This window comes from Phyllostomus discolor, chromosome 8, assembly GCF_004126475.2.
Source record: "Phyllostomus discolor isolate MPI-MPIP mPhyDis1 chromosome 8, mPhyDis1.pri.v3, whole genome shotgun sequence".
NCBI classification, from domain to species: Eukaryota; Metazoa; Chordata; class Mammalia; order Chiroptera; family Phyllostomidae; genus Phyllostomus; species Phyllostomus discolor.
Window position 1 is genome coordinate 57,853,684 of NC_040910.2, and position 16,392 is coordinate 57,870,075.

The window sequence follows — 16,392 nt, forward strand, 5'->3', positions numbered from 1 at the left end:
TGGTGGTGCAAAAGGAAAGAAGTTTATTCATGTGTCATGACCTAGGAGAATGGAGGACTCCTGTCTCATAGAACATCCCTCCTTCCTGCTCCAGCAAGGATAAGGAGGGGGGGGGCTTTTTCTGTCTAATTATCTTGCTATCTTTTGGCACACTTGGGCCCTGTCTTGCTAGTATTTGGTGTGCTTGAGCCCTATCCATTCATTTGTCTAGCTTTTGGCACACTCAGTGTAAGAACCTGCTCCTGTGCCATTTTGGTCAACTGGGGAAGCTCCCCAGTAGTCCAACTGACTATCTACAGTTACAACAACATACTCAAAAAACCCTTCATGACCCAGACCCATGGAGGAAACACACATTCTGGGGCAACCAGAAACCTCAAGGGGGCTGAGACTGGGAAGGGGATGTGGTGCTGGGTGCAGCTGGGTAAGAAGCCAGTATCTAGGCCCAGGCTGGGACAGCTCAGAGGGGCCCAGCAAGGACAGAGATAAGCTCACCAGCACGTACCTCCCCCAACAAAAAGAAGAGAAGGGACAGGAGGTGGAGATTGCCAAGGAGGCTGAGATTTCCAAGAAAGAGACTGCATTTTAAACTGAAAGTAACCGTTGGACAAATCACATGGAACAGAAAGGGGCAGTGTACCAAAGAGGAATTCAGTGTGAGAACACAATGATAATTTTGCATTATTGAGTCCCTATGAGTCATTGTAAGGAGAAGCCTGGTGTAGGCCCTGTGTGTCGCTGCTGACTCTCCCTCTCCATGGAGGGACATTTCCCTACGGCCAAGCTGTGGGCACACATGCTTCTCACCTTGGCCACCCCTGGTGTCTCAGTTGAGACTGGTTTTCATGGTTTTATGAGTCCAGGTACTCCAGAGTCCCCGCAATGCTGGGCCCTTACACTTTCTGAAATGCAAACATCCTATACACTTTATTTGGAATTGGCATTTTGTGTCCACTTAGTTCTTCCTTTTTCAAGCTGTTCTCTATAATTATCCCCTAGAAGGAGCATCAGAATCAGAGACTCTCATCACAGGGCCCAGCTGTCCTCGCCACATGTACCTTTAAGTGATACTCCTCAGCACTCCCCAGTGGTTTTGGAGGGCTGATTGAGTTAAAGAAAATCTAGGAGTTTTTATTGCAAAATTGAATCTAGAATAAAAACAAACATTCTGAGTAGAAGTAGATAAATTATGTCTCAAAAGCAGCAGGTGTGGTATGAGAATTTGTGAACCTTACTAAAAATCAGTGGCATGTAAAATTTAAAAGTCATTTACATTTTATTTTACTGGTGAACTATAAACATTTTCACATAAGAGTAAATTCAGTTCCGTCTAGAATTTTTTTCTGTGTAATTCTGAGTGTTTTTTCCATATATTTTGTCTCCTTTAAAATAAATTCATAATTAATTCTTCCTTAGGAAAAGAAGGCAAATATTTCATTGTGAGGGTTAGAGGAAAATCTTGGCCTTCCAGTTTATTTACATTTTTTAATTAGTTGCCAAAAACAAAATCAGAGATTTCTCTTTGAATAAATTTTATTAATAGGTTTCTGTCTAAGTCTTAGAATTCTAAAACCAATTCAACCATCTCATTTCTTCAAGCAACATAAAGCCCGGAGCCAGGACAGATGGCCCACCTGAGCCAGAGCATGGATTCTTCAGCAGTCCATGGCCTCCGTTGCCTCTGCACCTCTTAGACTCAGCACACGCCTTATTTACACTGCCTGCTAGAAACTGTCAGGTTTTGAATTCCCAACTTGTGATTCTCAGTCGTATCACTCCCCAATGCAGACTTATTGAGATAATTGACAAACAACATTGTGTGAGCTTGGGGTGTACAATGTGATTATTTGATACATTTATATGTTGTGAAGTGATTACCCAAACAAGGTTACTTAACACATCTGCCACTGAACACAGTTACATGTGCGTGTGTGGTAAAAATGATTGAGATTCCTGTCTTAACAAATTTCAAGTACACAACTTTTCACCCTGACTGATGTGCTCAGTGGGTTGGGTATCTACAGCAAACGAAACTGTCACGGGCTTAGTTCCCAGTCAGGGCACATGCCTGGTTTGTGGGCCAGGTCCCTGGTTGGCGGCGAGCGAGAGGAAACCAATTGATGTTTCTCTCCCTCTCTTTCTGCCTCCCTCCCCCTCTCTCTAAAAGTAAATAAACAAATTAAATATTTTTTCAAAAGTACACATCTTTTCAGATAGTGGTGGAATAGGTGGATCTTGTACTCAGCAACTCCCAGGACCAAACTGGAAATACAACTAAACTGGGGAGCAATCATCCTGAAAAACAAATAAAGACTAGCTGAAGAGCAGCCTTACAACCAAGGATTTGCACAAGAAGGCATGTCCAGACTGGTAAAAAGGGTAGAGACATGAAAGGGGCTGGCCCTGCTCCCATGGGTAACGGCAGAGGGGCCAGAGGGACATGTCAGCTGCCAGAGATTGCCCCTGAGAGGCATGAGGCCTGAACTCCAGGCCAGGCTTCCCAGCCCAGAGCACCAAAGCTGGGAAGAGGAGCCCACAGAGCATCTGGCTATAAAAAGCAGCAGTGTTTCTGTTCATTACAGAGAGGCAGTGTGCTGGAGACACAAGCACCCTCCTGAAGGGCCAATACACAACATTTCGTTCACAACCTCTTACTCTGGGCCCTGGCAGAAGAGCGGAGTGCAGACTGAAGTCACCCAAGGAGAGTCTAAAGTTTGTGGTTCTGGAGAGACATGCGGGGGCGGGGGGGGGGGGGGGGGGGGGGGGGGGGGGAACAGCCACCAGGTTCCTGGCCCTGAGTCATTGTCCGATACTGCAGTAGCCATCTTTCCTGGTGGAGCGCTCACCTCCCAGTAACACCAGCCTCTGCACTCCCTCTGGTACTGCCCTGAAGAGCTTAAGCCCTGCTGAGGAGTCAGGTGCATGGGCCAGGCAAAGAGGTCTGGCAGACTTGGGGTGTCAATGAATGGCTTTGGAGCAGAAACCAATCCCCCATTTTCTGTGAACCTGACTGGCGCTTCCTTCTCATGGGAGGTTCAATAGAAACACCCTCTGGCTTTTCCAACAGACCCATCTTCTGGGTTCCAGAGGCCCCACTCACCCAACTACTAGAAGCTCCATCCCACCAAGGTCAGGACAAAATCCAGGCCAGACTCAGTCATGTGCTTCTGGGGCAGCAGATCACACCTACCACCTTTCCTGAAGCCTGGTGGGCACCTCCCCCTCACAGCAGATCCACTAGCCCCATTTTCCCAATTCCTCCAGGGGCCCTTTCAGTGACTGAGCCTGGCAGGCAGCCAATAGCTGAGGCGGGAGGAGGCCAATCCTGGGATGGCTTGGGACAGTTGCTGGCCTGCCCCTGGGGCCTGATGCTGCTAAAAACCAGCCTTAGAGCTCACCTTGGTCCTTCCTTGATGCAGAGCCAGGCCCATCAGAGTCAAGAAAGAGAAACAAAAAGGACTTACACATCTGTGAGTCACCAGTCATGAGAGGGTCCTAAGACACATGGAGTTGGGGACAGAGATAAGGAAGGATGTGAGGAAGGAGACCCTTTGACAGACACATGGAGTAGCCAGGGCTTCCCAGAGCAGCAGACACACACTGGCAGGCAGCAGGCAATGAAGCCTCACTGCCTGTGCACTCTATGGGACAACCCCATGGACACAGCAGTGGCTGGACACTCAGACTGAGCCAGCTTAAGGACCTGGGCCCAGGATCCTGAGGACACCAGATAAAAAAACCCCAAGGGGCTCTGCCCCACCACCCTCACCTGATTCCAAGGAGGCAATGCCAGGTGAACAGAAGGAACACCAGATCACCGACCATAAGAATGTCACCCCCCAACCTGGCTGGTGAGGCTCAGTGGATTGAGCACCATCCTGTGAACCAAAGGGTCACTGGTTTAATTCCCAGTCAGGGCACATGCCTGGGTTGTGGGCCAGGTCCCCAGTTAGTAGCGTGTAAGAGACAACCACACATTGATGTTTCCCTCTCTTTCTCCCTCCCTTTTCTTTTCTCTAAAAATAAATAAATAAAGTATTTTTCAAAAAAGAATGTCACCACCCCTCCACTCCATGTGTGCATACACACACACACACACACACACACACACACGGGAGATATATAATACACAAGAGATATACAAGAGAGATATATAATTCTATCTCCCTTTTAACCACTTGCTTCTCCAGCCCCAAGTGGAAAATTCTACAAGCCTTCCCTTTTCAAAAAGCCAGGTTTTTTGTGAAAACTAACTTTGTCCCCAGCCTGTAAAAGCAGCCATACAGAGGCAGCCCCAAGCCAGCTCAGGGAACCCTCCCTACCTCTGGGCTTCCTCCTTGTGCTCAAGCATGAGCTCAGTAAAGTCTGTCTGGAAATTTCTCCAGTGTTTCCTCTGCATTTCTATCTTGTGGGCTCAAAAACCCAATGACAGCAATGGCATGGCATAGGGCCGTGCATTTTCAAGTGTGGTGGCTGTCTGCTACCAGTGTGGGGAGAAGTTGAGTGATGGCAGCCTGAGCCACATCGACGCCCAGAAGCCAGAACAAGGCCAAGGGAAGCACCAGTTTGTGCCTGGCGTGGATATCACATGAGTCAAGGAAATTTCCGGTTACTGGGAAGAGGACTACACCCAGCAAAGAGGAGAAGAAAAGGCCAGACAAAAGATAGGGAGGCTGGCTGCTGCCCTGTGGCCTGATGACATAGATAGACCCTTCTCAAAACAGTGTTTTCAAATGCATTAAATAAAATTTATAAGCTACAGAGGCAGCCTGATAGTGAAATGCAGCTACTGAAGTATTTTTAAATTTGTGATATTTATGCATCAATTAATAAGATCTAGCAGTTGGCCTAATAATGGTATAATTTGGAAATGGTGATGAGGGTAACTGATATTTCAGAATACCAGCTGTGAAGTGTTTTAAAAACATCTCTAGCCCTGGCTGGTGTGGATCAATGGATTGAGCACTGGCCTGCGAGCCAGAGGATCGCTAGTTCAATTCCCAGTCAGGGCACATGCCTGGGCTGCAGGCTAGGTCTCCAGTTGGGAGCACACGAAAGACAACCACACATTGATGTTTCTCTCCCACTCATTCTCCCTCCCCTCCCCTCTTTCTAGAAATAAATAAATAAAACCTTAAAAAATATATCTCTAATTTCTACTAGTGACAAATGAATAGGATCAACAGTCACTACTGGGTTGTGTTGTCTGCATTCATTAGAGAAAAATCAAGATTAAAATTTTACCACCCAAGTGGCGGTAAAGATGGTCACTTGGACCGTCACTTAGACCCTTCCCCCATCCCCGGACTATGTCCACAGAATCCTGGGGATGCCCTAGGCCTTTCCCAGCTACTCTTCCAAAACAAGTTAGTCCAGGAAAAGCTCCATTATTTCAAAGAAGAGTGACAGATATTTTTAAAGGAATAATCATGAAAACTATGCAAAGATAGGTCAGGAGGAAAGGCATCTGGCCAACACAGATAATGAAGAGCACTGCCCCAAAGCAGGTGGAAATCAGCGTGGCGGCCGGAGTCTTCAAACCATGAACATGCCACATTACATGACAAAGAGGCATTGAGGCAGCAGGTGGGGTAGATTTGCTCAGTTGATCTTAAATCACAGAAAGTGTCCTGGATTATCCAGGTGGCACTAACAGAGGCACAAGGATCTCAGCAGTGGAGGAGGAAGTGAAAGGATTCAGGGGGTTCCATTGACAGGAACTTAGGGAAGGGCCTCCAGGGGCTGGGAGAAGAGAGCAGCTGGGTGTTGCTGGAGACTCAGGAAGGAACAGCCTGCAACACCATGAGTTCAGCCCAGTGAGGCTCCATGTGACTTCAGAACTGCAGAACTACAAGATAATTTTTGGCTTTTTAAGCCAACACATTTGTGGCAATTTGTTATGGCAGCCGTAGAAAATACAATTAAGAACCACTGGTTTCCCATGAAGTCAAATAATTTACAGAATGTGGTATCTGTCAAAGAAGAAACTGAAGAAGAGACATAGAGGGCTGGGCAGTAAGAGTAACAGGAAGAAAAGGAGCTGAAATGAGGGGCTGACAAGCTACAATTGACTGAAAATGGAGAACCTTACAGAAATTAAGGTAATGGCAGCAAAACAAACCAACAAAAGTCCTGACCAGTGTGGCTCAGTTGGTTGGGCATCATCCCATAAAATAAATGGTTGCCAGTTCAATTCCCTGTCAGGGCACATGCCTGGGTTGTAGGTTCAGTCCCCGGTCAGGATGCATACAGAAGCAACCAATCAATTTTTCTCTCTCACATCGATGTTTCTCTCTCTCCCTTTCCCTCTCTCTAAAAATATAAAATAAATAAAACCTTTGTTAAAAAAGTAAAAGGAACCCCTGATCTGCTAGATCATTCAGTGTGGTGGAGAGGGTGCTCAAAACACAGAGCAAAAGCAAAAGGCAAGGACAAATGTTTAAGAGGACTTTAAAGGGAAAGAAAGGCTGCATAAGGCAAAGAGCCGACTCATGCAGTCTTTGTCCCCAAAGACAAGAGCAAATGCTGTAACAAAAAAAAAAAAAGAAAGAAAGAAAAGAAAACTTTCCTAAAATAGAGGAATGACTGAATCTACCCACTAACAAGGCACAAAGTGGTTTGGAAATAACTGACTCAGGGGCACAACCCTTGGGCCCATCTTTCAAAGGTGAAGAAATAACCCTATGAGCAAAAGTAAACAGAGATGATGTTTAGAAAGAAGAGCCCTCAAGCCACCCCCACTTTTCATTGAAACCTTAAGACACAGTGTGGCTTAGGAACTGTGTGCATGTCAATATTCATTCCCACAAATAGTCCAGAAAAACTTTAAACAGATACAACCACAGATATTGAAATAAAGAACAAACTGACAGTAGTAACCAGAGGGGAGGAGGGAGGGTGATAATGGGAAAAGAAGGGGAAGATTCATCAAGGAACAAGTAGAAAGAACCCATGGACAAAGCCAAAGGGGGTAGGATTGAGGGGGGGAGGGGGGGGGGTGGGAAAGGAAGGTGGCAGGAAAATGGAGATAACTGTACTTCAACAACAATTAGAAAAATAAAATTTTAATTTCAATTTTTAAAAAGAATCTTAAAAACACTAAGATGCCCTGACCGATGTGCCTCAGTGGGTTGGACGTCATCCCCCAGACCAGGAGGTGGCAGGTTCCATTCCTGGTCATGGCACATTTCTGAGTTTCAGGTTTGGTCCCCAGTCAGGGCACATGAGGGAGGGGACCAGTAAATGTTTCTCTCTGACATCGACTTTCCTCTCCCTCTCTTTCTCCCTCCGTTCTTCTCTCTCTTAAAATACATATATACATACATACATACTAAGCCCATGCCTGCTTTACGAGGAAAATAAATCCTTGCTAGAGTATAAACTAACTTAATCCAAGCACATAAAGAAAGAAGATATTCTAAAATGATGTTGATGGGCACTGCATTTGTTTTCACATTTTTAAATTAACTTTCACCTTGCCTATATGTAGAATCTAAAGAACAAAGTAAACTAATGAACAAGGTAGAAACAGGCATGGACACCTGGGACAGACTGACAGCTGTCAGAAGGGAGGGGAAAGAGGCACTGGATGAAAGAAGGTGAAAGGAGTAGCCAAAGATCATACATGTGTGATCCACAGACATGAATGAGGGTGTGGGGATTTCCTCCAGGAGGAGGGGGGCTGGATAGAGGGGGACAAAGAGGGGGGAAAGTGGGGACAACTGTAATAGTGTAAATAATAAAATGTAATTTTAAAAAATGTCTGCACATAATTTTGACAACCAAGTTGTATTCCAGTCGGGTGCATTTCCCATGTTCAAGGTGCCTGGCTGCCAGGTGCTCCCAGCCCCTCACAGACAGGCAGGTGGCAGGGCACCTGCAGGAGCAGCCCTACATCTGCAGGAGTCACCGTGGCCTCAGCCTTCCTTCCAGAAAGCTCCTGTAGAAGAAAGATCCACCTCCGTACTGGCAGTGTGAGGAGCTCAGGAATCCCTACTGAAGCGAGACAACCACAACCAGCAAAAAATGTCAAAATAACAACCATTTACAGTTTCTGGAAATTGCCCTAAAGCAGGGGTGTCAAACTCATTTTCACCAGGGGCCACATCAGCCTCGCAGTTGCCTTCAGTGGGCCTGATGTAATTTTAGGACTGTATAAATGTAACTACTCCTTGTTGGGAACTGCCCTTACTGGTATCAGAAGCTGAAACCCCCACCTAGGCTAAGGCTAAGGGAACGCCCTTGGAACCGTAAGACAGCGAGGAGACAAAAGCTTATCTCCCTGGCAGGAATGCTGCTTCTGCTGCTTCATTCATAACTGAACCCCAAAAAGCTTGGTCGGTTAGCCAAAGACGGGTAAGATTCCCCAAGGGGGGAACGACCTAAGACAGGCACGATCACCTGCTTGGGAGGCCCCCCAAAAGAAGGACTTGGGGGGCTGCAGCAAAACGGGGTGATGGACCCTTGCTCCTCAGCTTTGACATAGCCTGAGTTCTCATCGTCTGGGAGAAAATCTCCTTATTGCCTTAGTTCCCACCTAAGCCTGAAACAATGACAGAGTGGTGCAGCTCTGTGTTGAAAAGGGCGGATTCCCCGGGTGATCATGCCTAAGAAAGAATATGTAAATTACTGTGAAACCTTCTTTGTTTAGAATGCTCTCAGTTGAATGAGAGGGGTCCAAGGAGGAAGTTAGTTTGTTCCTCAAAGTCTTACAGCTCTTTGACCCCGACTCAATAGACCAGCAGAGTTCCTTGTTTTCTATAGTTTCTTACTTCCCCCTAATGAGTACTGTACTTTACCTGAATTATTATGCAAAATGAGCCCAATAAAAGCAGGTATGGACTGTAAATCAGCGCGCTCCCCACTAGGGGGGGTGGCCATTTCGTCCCTACTTCCCCACAGAAACTAGTTTGTCTCTGTGCATGTGTTTTTTTCTCGCGTGTTTTTCAGCAAGCCATCCGCAGCGTTCTGTGGTCACTGCTGGCCGGTGACCCACGCGCAACAACTCCTTAACAGTTAAGCAAGAGCTTGGTGTTGCTGCCTGGTAGAAACAAGGTGCCCAGCAGGATACAACAAGGTGGAGGGCCAGATTGGCCCAAGGGCCTTGGGTTTCCCACTTGCACCCTAAAGGTAGGCAGCAAATGAAGCCAGTTACTGAAGGGCCTCTACTAACTCTCCTCAGGAATGGTGAGAACCTGCGGCCCCTGAGCCAGGAGAGGCACTTCCTTCACTCCCACCCTGTACAGCAGTAGGTGGTACCGCCCTGGGCAAGTGAGGCCCGAAACACCAAGACCTCCACCTCCTTTCTCAACCAAGCAGTACAGTACCTCCCCTGAGAGAACAGGGAGCTAATATTCCTCACCCCTGCAACCCCAAGGTGCAGAGAGTCAACCCCTGCAGGCGGAAGCACAGGAGCCCCAGTGGCCTCCTCCGCTGCTCCCGCTAGGCCTTGACGAGGACCTTCCCTCTTGCTTGGGCTGCAGGTCATAGTGTCCTCGCTGCGCTTGCTGCTGAGTGAGTCTGGCTGGCCCCTCACCGCAACACCTGTGTTACAGTGTCCTGTGGAAAGCGTTCCTTTCCACCATTTGTTTTCAGAGTTGTTCATTTATTTATTTTTAGAGAGAGGGTAGGGAGGGAGAGAAGCATACATTCCAGAAGGAAACAGCCATTGGTTTCCTCTGGCAGCGGCATTGGTGGGGCAGGTCGTGGGGCAGGTCCTGGCGCAACCCAGGCACATGCCCTGACCTGGAATCCAAGGGCAACCAACCAGTAACCCAACCAACTGAGCCACACCAGTCAGGGCTCCTTTCCACATTAACAAGTGTCAGAATTGTTCTTCTTTAACAGCGGTCGCTCAGTCTCCTAATGGTGTAATATAGTCCGGTTCACCTGGGTTCCAAGTGAGATCACTGGACTTAAATAAATAAATTTTTAAAAGCCTTCAAACCTCACACTGGGTCAGATGTTCCCATCACTTTTTTTTTTCTTTTGACATAGAACTAAGTTTATTGAACTAGACCTTGAGTTTTCTGTAAATGGAGTTTTATTCAAGGTAAACATTTAAAATACACCATACTTTTGCAATCCTGCTTCTCATTTCTTCTGCTTTTATAAATGCACCGGAATTCTCAAATCAAAAGAAAATGAAAGAAAAAAATGGAAGTGGCCTGGCACTGCTGTCACAACTTTCCTGCCCACACTCTGGGCACTTCCCGTTTCCCAGCCGGCTGCAGCCACTTCTGGAGGTGGGGTCTCAGCACCGCCACCGAACTTTCTCCTCCCCCAGACCTCTAAGCAAACCAGCCTGCCTCGCCTGCCTCCCTCCCTCCCCTGTGACAGACTGCCAGGCTCTCCCCTGTGCTTCACTAGGGGCGAGGAATCCCCCTTCGGCTGCTGCCCTCTGCTGGTCGTGGTGGTAGAGGCAATCAGCCCTGCACCCTGGACCGCAGGTGAAGAGAAAAACTGGAAACAGAGCAGTGCAAACAGCCCAGGGGAACTGAGGGTGTCCCGAGGTCTGAGCGTTCCCGGAGGCTGGCGGAGGACAGGACACTGGGAAAGACAATGTCTTTCTGGATGAACATTAATATAATTCTTTAGAGGCATGGGGGAGAAATAGCTGAATAAAAGAGGTGGGAGTCTTGTATACAGTAATTATTTTGCATTTGGGGAGAAAAAAGTCATTTGTTTGCAAGACCATCAGTCCTGAAACCTGACTTCTCCAAGTCTGGGGCCCACTTCCCTTTGCTGGGGGACCTGGTGTTTTCAGAGGCAAAGGGACTCGGCTCCTGGCACCACTGCTGCTCAGCCTGGCAGTACTGCTCCCTGCTGGGGCTGCTGTGCCAGCTCTGTTTCATTAGGAAGGTGGGTCCAAGGCTCCAGGGATGGTGGACACCTGTGACCCCTGTCTTCTGTGTCTGGTTCTGTCTCTGGAGGTCAGGGACCCTGGAACACTATGCCCTCCCTGGCTGACGCCCACCACCAGCAGAATGTTTTTGATTGAATTCATTGGGATGACATGGGTTAGTAAGATTATATAAGCAGTATTTTAATCTGGCCCTGTGCTCTGTCTCTTACACCTGAACAGAAAAGCAGCCAAACCCTGGACAAAGCAGAGAAGGAGGTGTCCCTTGTCTTCAGCACCTGGAGCCCCACCCTGTGGACCACTGATTTCTGGTGATGCCCCTCCTTTCACCCTCACCAATGCCCACTCTTAAGGCAGGTGTCTGGAAACCTGCATGCCAGGGAGCCACCTTCCACTGTCTAGAGTCAAGAAACATGAGAGGTCACCTGAGACTCAGAAGGTCCATTTGCCTAAATACTCTTAAGGCCACATCAGCGGCTCCCAGAAGACCTGGTCTCAGAAATAAGAACCCAGGACTCTGCCCTTGCCTGGTGTGGCTCAGTCAACTGAGCCCCAGACGGTGAACCAAAGGATCGTGAGTTGGTTCCCAGTCAGGTCACATGCCTGGTTGCCAGCCAGGTCCCCATTAAGGGGTTACATGAGGGACAACTACACATTGATGTTTCTCCTCCCTCTCCTCTCCTTCCCATTCCCCTCTCTCTAAAATAAATAAAATCTTTAAAAAAAAAACAAACAGGACTTTTGTGTAAGGATCACATTGATATGTACTTACTATATCAGAAATTTAGACATGGTCTTTGTGCTGATCAGTGTTGGGTATTTTTCAGAGCAAACCATATCAACAGCCTGTCCACCTCACACCATCTCCTGTGAAAGGACCTAAGCCAGCTGTGCATCTATCTCTCTTTGTCTCATAACATGTCCACCAATGAGAATGCTAATTCACCAGCTGCCCCCCTTAACAGATTTAAGAACAAGGGGAAAGACAGAACAGAAGTGAGGCCTTGCCAATACAAGTGAATGTGGAGCTGAGAAAAGCTAAGGATGACAGATGCTGAAAAGGAGAAATGTAAGCTCTTTTTCTGATATGCTACTTTTCCATTGCAGGAAAACCGCAGCAACCAGGGCACTATAAACTGGTCTGTTGAGGACATTGTCAAAGGCAATAAATAGCAACAATTTGGAAAACCAGCTCCAAGCTACTCAGGCTGCAAGAAACTGCTTCTAGGGGAAAAACTGCCAGGCATAGACAACATAATCCGGGCTGGTTTGATTCCAACATTTGTGTCCTTCTTTGGCAGAACTGACTGTAGTCCCATTCAGTTTGAATCTGCCTGGGCCCTCACTAACATTGCTTCCGGGACATCAGAACAGACCAAGACTGTAGTAGATGGAGGTGCTATCCCAGCATTCATTTCATTGTTGGCATCTCCCCAAGATCTCACATCAGTGAACAAGCTGTATGGGCTCTGGGAAACATCACAGGTGATGGTTCAGTTTTCCGAGACCTGCTAATCAAGTACAGTGCAGTTGATCCACTGTTGGCTCTTCTTGCAGTTCCTGATATGTCATCTTTAGCATGTGGTTACTTATGTAATCTTACCTGGACACTGTCAAACCTTTGTTGCAACAAGAATCCTGCACCTCCATCAGATGCTGTTGAGCAGATTCTTCCTACTTTAGTTCAACTCTTGCATCATGATGACCCAGAAGTATTAGCAGATAGCTGCTAAGCCATCTCCTACCTTACTGATGGTCCAAATGAATGGATCGAAATGGTTGTGAAAACAGTAGTTGTACCCCAGCTTGTAAAGCTCCTGGGAGCTACTAAATTGCCAGTTTTGACGCCTGCACTAAAAGCCAAAGGAAATATTGTCACTAGGACAGATGAACATACTCAGGTTATGATAGATGTGGGAGTACTTGCTGTGTTTCTCAGCCTGTTACTGAACTCTAAGATTAATATGCAGAAGGAAGCTATGTGGACAATGTCACCAGGACCAGGCATAGCAAGTTGTGCATCATGGAATCACATGATTCATGAACTCATATGAATCATGGACTACCCATTCCTCATTGTTCTTCTCTTATGGCAGACTTTAAGACACAAAAGGAAGCTGTGGGTTGTGACCAACTATACAAGTGGTGGGACAGTTGAACAGGTTGTATACCTTGTTTACTGTGGCATAATAGAACCATTGGTGAGCCTCTTAACTGTGAAAGATACCGAAATTATTCTGGTTATTCTGGATGCCATTTCAAATATCTTCCAGGCTGCTGAGAAACTAGGTGAAACTGAGAAACTTAGTATAATGATCGAAGAATGTGGAGGTTTGGACAAAATTGAAGCTCTTCAAAACCATGAAAATGAATCTGTATAAAAAGCTTCATTAAACTTGATTGAGAAGTATTTCTCTGCAGAGGAAGAGGAAGATCAGATTGTGCCAGAAACTACCTCTGATGGTTATACATTTCAAGTTCAGGATGGCGCTCCTGGGACCTTTCACTTTTAGATTGTACAGCTGAGGCATAAAATTCTGTTTGTTGTGTGCTATGTTTGGTATAAGTTTGTCTTACTGTTTCTCTACTAAGAACTCTTTTTAAATATGGTTTGTTATTGTAGCACTTTTTACAATGAAACTATACTTGAACAATTACAAACTGTACATACTGTATGAAACTTCTCCTTTCAATGAGTTTCTTATTTCTATGTGGAATTTCCTATCTTACAGTGTCTTGTAAATAAAGATTAAGTTTCACAAAAAAAATTTAATTGAGAAAAAACATAAAGTGATTATTGATTTATTTACAATAATAAATAGGTGAACGTAACACATTTTTCATAAAAAAAATTACTGTTGCCCAAAATAAACAAGCACACAAGTTTCATGAAGGGGATACCGTTTTTTCATACTCTGCACATCTCATTAATGTCCGCATCAGTGCAGAGCAGCTGGACCCTCCCCCACACATATGCAGCCAGTCTGGTGTGATATCGTGTGTCCTATACCTGTTGAAAGTCCCATCCACCCTTTGTGAGAGGGGAAAAAATCACTTGACCCCAAAGACGTCCTGGAAGGTGGCAGTTTCTGTCAGCATTCCCTGCCCATTCTGAGAGTTGCAGTTGCTCATCTGGAGACCTGGCTTCCAGGCTCTCCATGCTGCCTTCACCCCCTACTATGTGTTATTTTATCTCTTACCTATTGAAAAGTTCCGCACACCTGAAACTATTGTAGGTCAACTGTAACTGATAAATAGACAAATTAAAGAGAAAAAATCTGTTAGGCCTTCCTAGAAAAAATGTAGAAACTATATTAGGGACGTCAGGACTGAAAAGAGAAGTTGTATGACTCACTTAAAAAAGCAGGCCGTTTTCTCTTCAAAGAAACTGAACTAGAATTACGAAAACTAGGTTCAGACGCTTTTGTGGGTGGGGGAAAACACAGTGGTTTCCAGCACAGTCCCATTGCCCAGCCCTGCAGGTGGGAGCGGTGCGATATTGAACTGCATTTATTCATATGAAAACTCTATGTGATGCACTCCAGAGTGAAAACTGGTCCTGCTGTCTTTAACTGAATGGAAGTTAGTGGTTTAGATCACACAGTTTGGGCCAACCAAGGAGTTGAGGACTATCTGAATCCCATTATTAAGAAGCCAGCAAAGGTTACTGCAGGGGGGAATGTTTCAGTCCTGGGACCCACAGAACAGAGGGCTCTGCACAGCCTGTCTCCCTCTGCCTCTTCCAACTCACCTTGACCTGGGGTTTCAAGGGTCACGAGGTGGTCTGTCAAGACTGAGAAGAGCTGTGGTTCAGGCCTGTTACGGGCTGAATATCTGTGACCACCCCCCCCCCACTCCATGTGTTGCAGCCCTCCCCCCACTAGGATGGTCTGAGAAAGGGCCTTTGGGTGATGGTCAGGGACACGTGAGACCCTGAAGCGAAGGCCCTCATAGGGGTTAGTGCCCCCATACAAAGAGCAATAGTGACATGTCTCTCTCCACAAAGACAAAGAAGAGGCCATGTGAGCATTCCATGAGAGGAGAGCCACCTACCAGTCAAGAGAAAAAGGGATCAGAATGAAACCTACCCCATCAGCACCCTGCATGCAGACTTGGAGCCCACAGAACTGAGAGGCGGGACCTCTGTTGTGGGAGGCGCCAGTCTGAAACACTGTTGCAGCAGCCAAGCTCAGTGAGAGGAAGCTCTGCCTGCATAGCCTGTTTCCAAGCTCCAGGGTAGGATCCCCAAAATCCCCTCCCTCCAGTACTCCCAATTTTATCTCTATCTTGGTGTCATATGTCTGATAAATTGGCCCTCAGATACCCACATCTGGAATAGCCCAGAGGAAGTGAGAAGAGGGAAGAAGCAGATGTCCCAGCAGGTCAAACTGTCTCACTATCCATGGTTTTTTTTTTCTAATTGATTGAGAGAGAGAGAGAAATATCGGTTTGTTGTTCTACATATTGGTGCATTCTTGTATGTGCCCTGACTGGGGATCCATCCTACAGCTGTGGTGCATTGGGATGATGCTGTAACCAGCTGAGCCCCTGGGCCATGGAGCTCCAGGTTTCTCTATGTTCCTTTATTCCTAATCATTAAAGCAGAATCACAATCCACCTTACACACAGTTGCTTCTTTGCTTCAGTACCAGGGTACTGAACCCTGGGAGAAGCTTTGAAAAGAGTAAGTACACAATGTCTGCTGGATTATAAATATCAATTAAAAAGTACCTTATTCTTTTCTCAGTAATTTCATGGTAATCATTATATAAAAACCATGTGTCTGGACAATGCAGAATACTTTATTGATATCACCTATTGAACCCACTGAATTATTTTACTCCCACTGCTGACACCAAATGTGTGGGCTTGTTCTTCACCCAACAGCCAAGTTTCTGATTCTCTGGGCAATCACTGGGTGTCCTACAATTCAACTCTGACACTCTCAATCTGAAGTTATTGTTAAATCTCATGGGGCTCGGGGCTCAGTCCCAGAAGACTACCCCCACTCAGAAGCCAATCACAAGTTCAAGTTGTCACTGGTACTACTAACAATAAATTCAAGAGTTTCCATGCCCACTCCCCAATTCAGGTTTCATAATTTTCCAGAATAACTCACAGAACTTAGGAAAGCACTTTACTGGTTTATTATAAACCTGGTGGTTTTTTATAAACTGGGTGTGTGACTAATGTTAAGCCATAATGTTCAAGCTAGTCATGACATTGAACATATGCACCCAATATATGTAACAATATTTAAGAAAAGAGCTTGTTGGTATCTCTCAGATCAGCCGTGACCTCTGCCGAATACAGGATACAACTCAGGAACAGCCAAATGGGAGAGATGTGTAGTGTAACAGGGTGCAGAGCATGGGCCCCCTGAAAACCCCAACAAATTTTAATTGGGGGAGGGGGAAGGGGATAATACAGGTGTTTTAGACACTTTGCATTACAATGGCAAATTGATAGCCATGTCTTTCCTGAAGGGAAGTGGCTGCCACCCATGCAAAAGGAGTACGTGACTCTGAGAG

The 16,392-nt window shown here is 46.3% G+C and overlaps 1 pseudogene; it reads left to right on the forward strand.

Moving 5' to 3' along the window:
• Nucleotides 1–11,754: 11,754 nt before the first annotated feature.
• On the forward strand, nt 11,755–13,621 carry LOC114515133 (annotated as a pseudogene).
• Nucleotides 13,622–16,392: the final 2,771 nt, after the last annotated feature.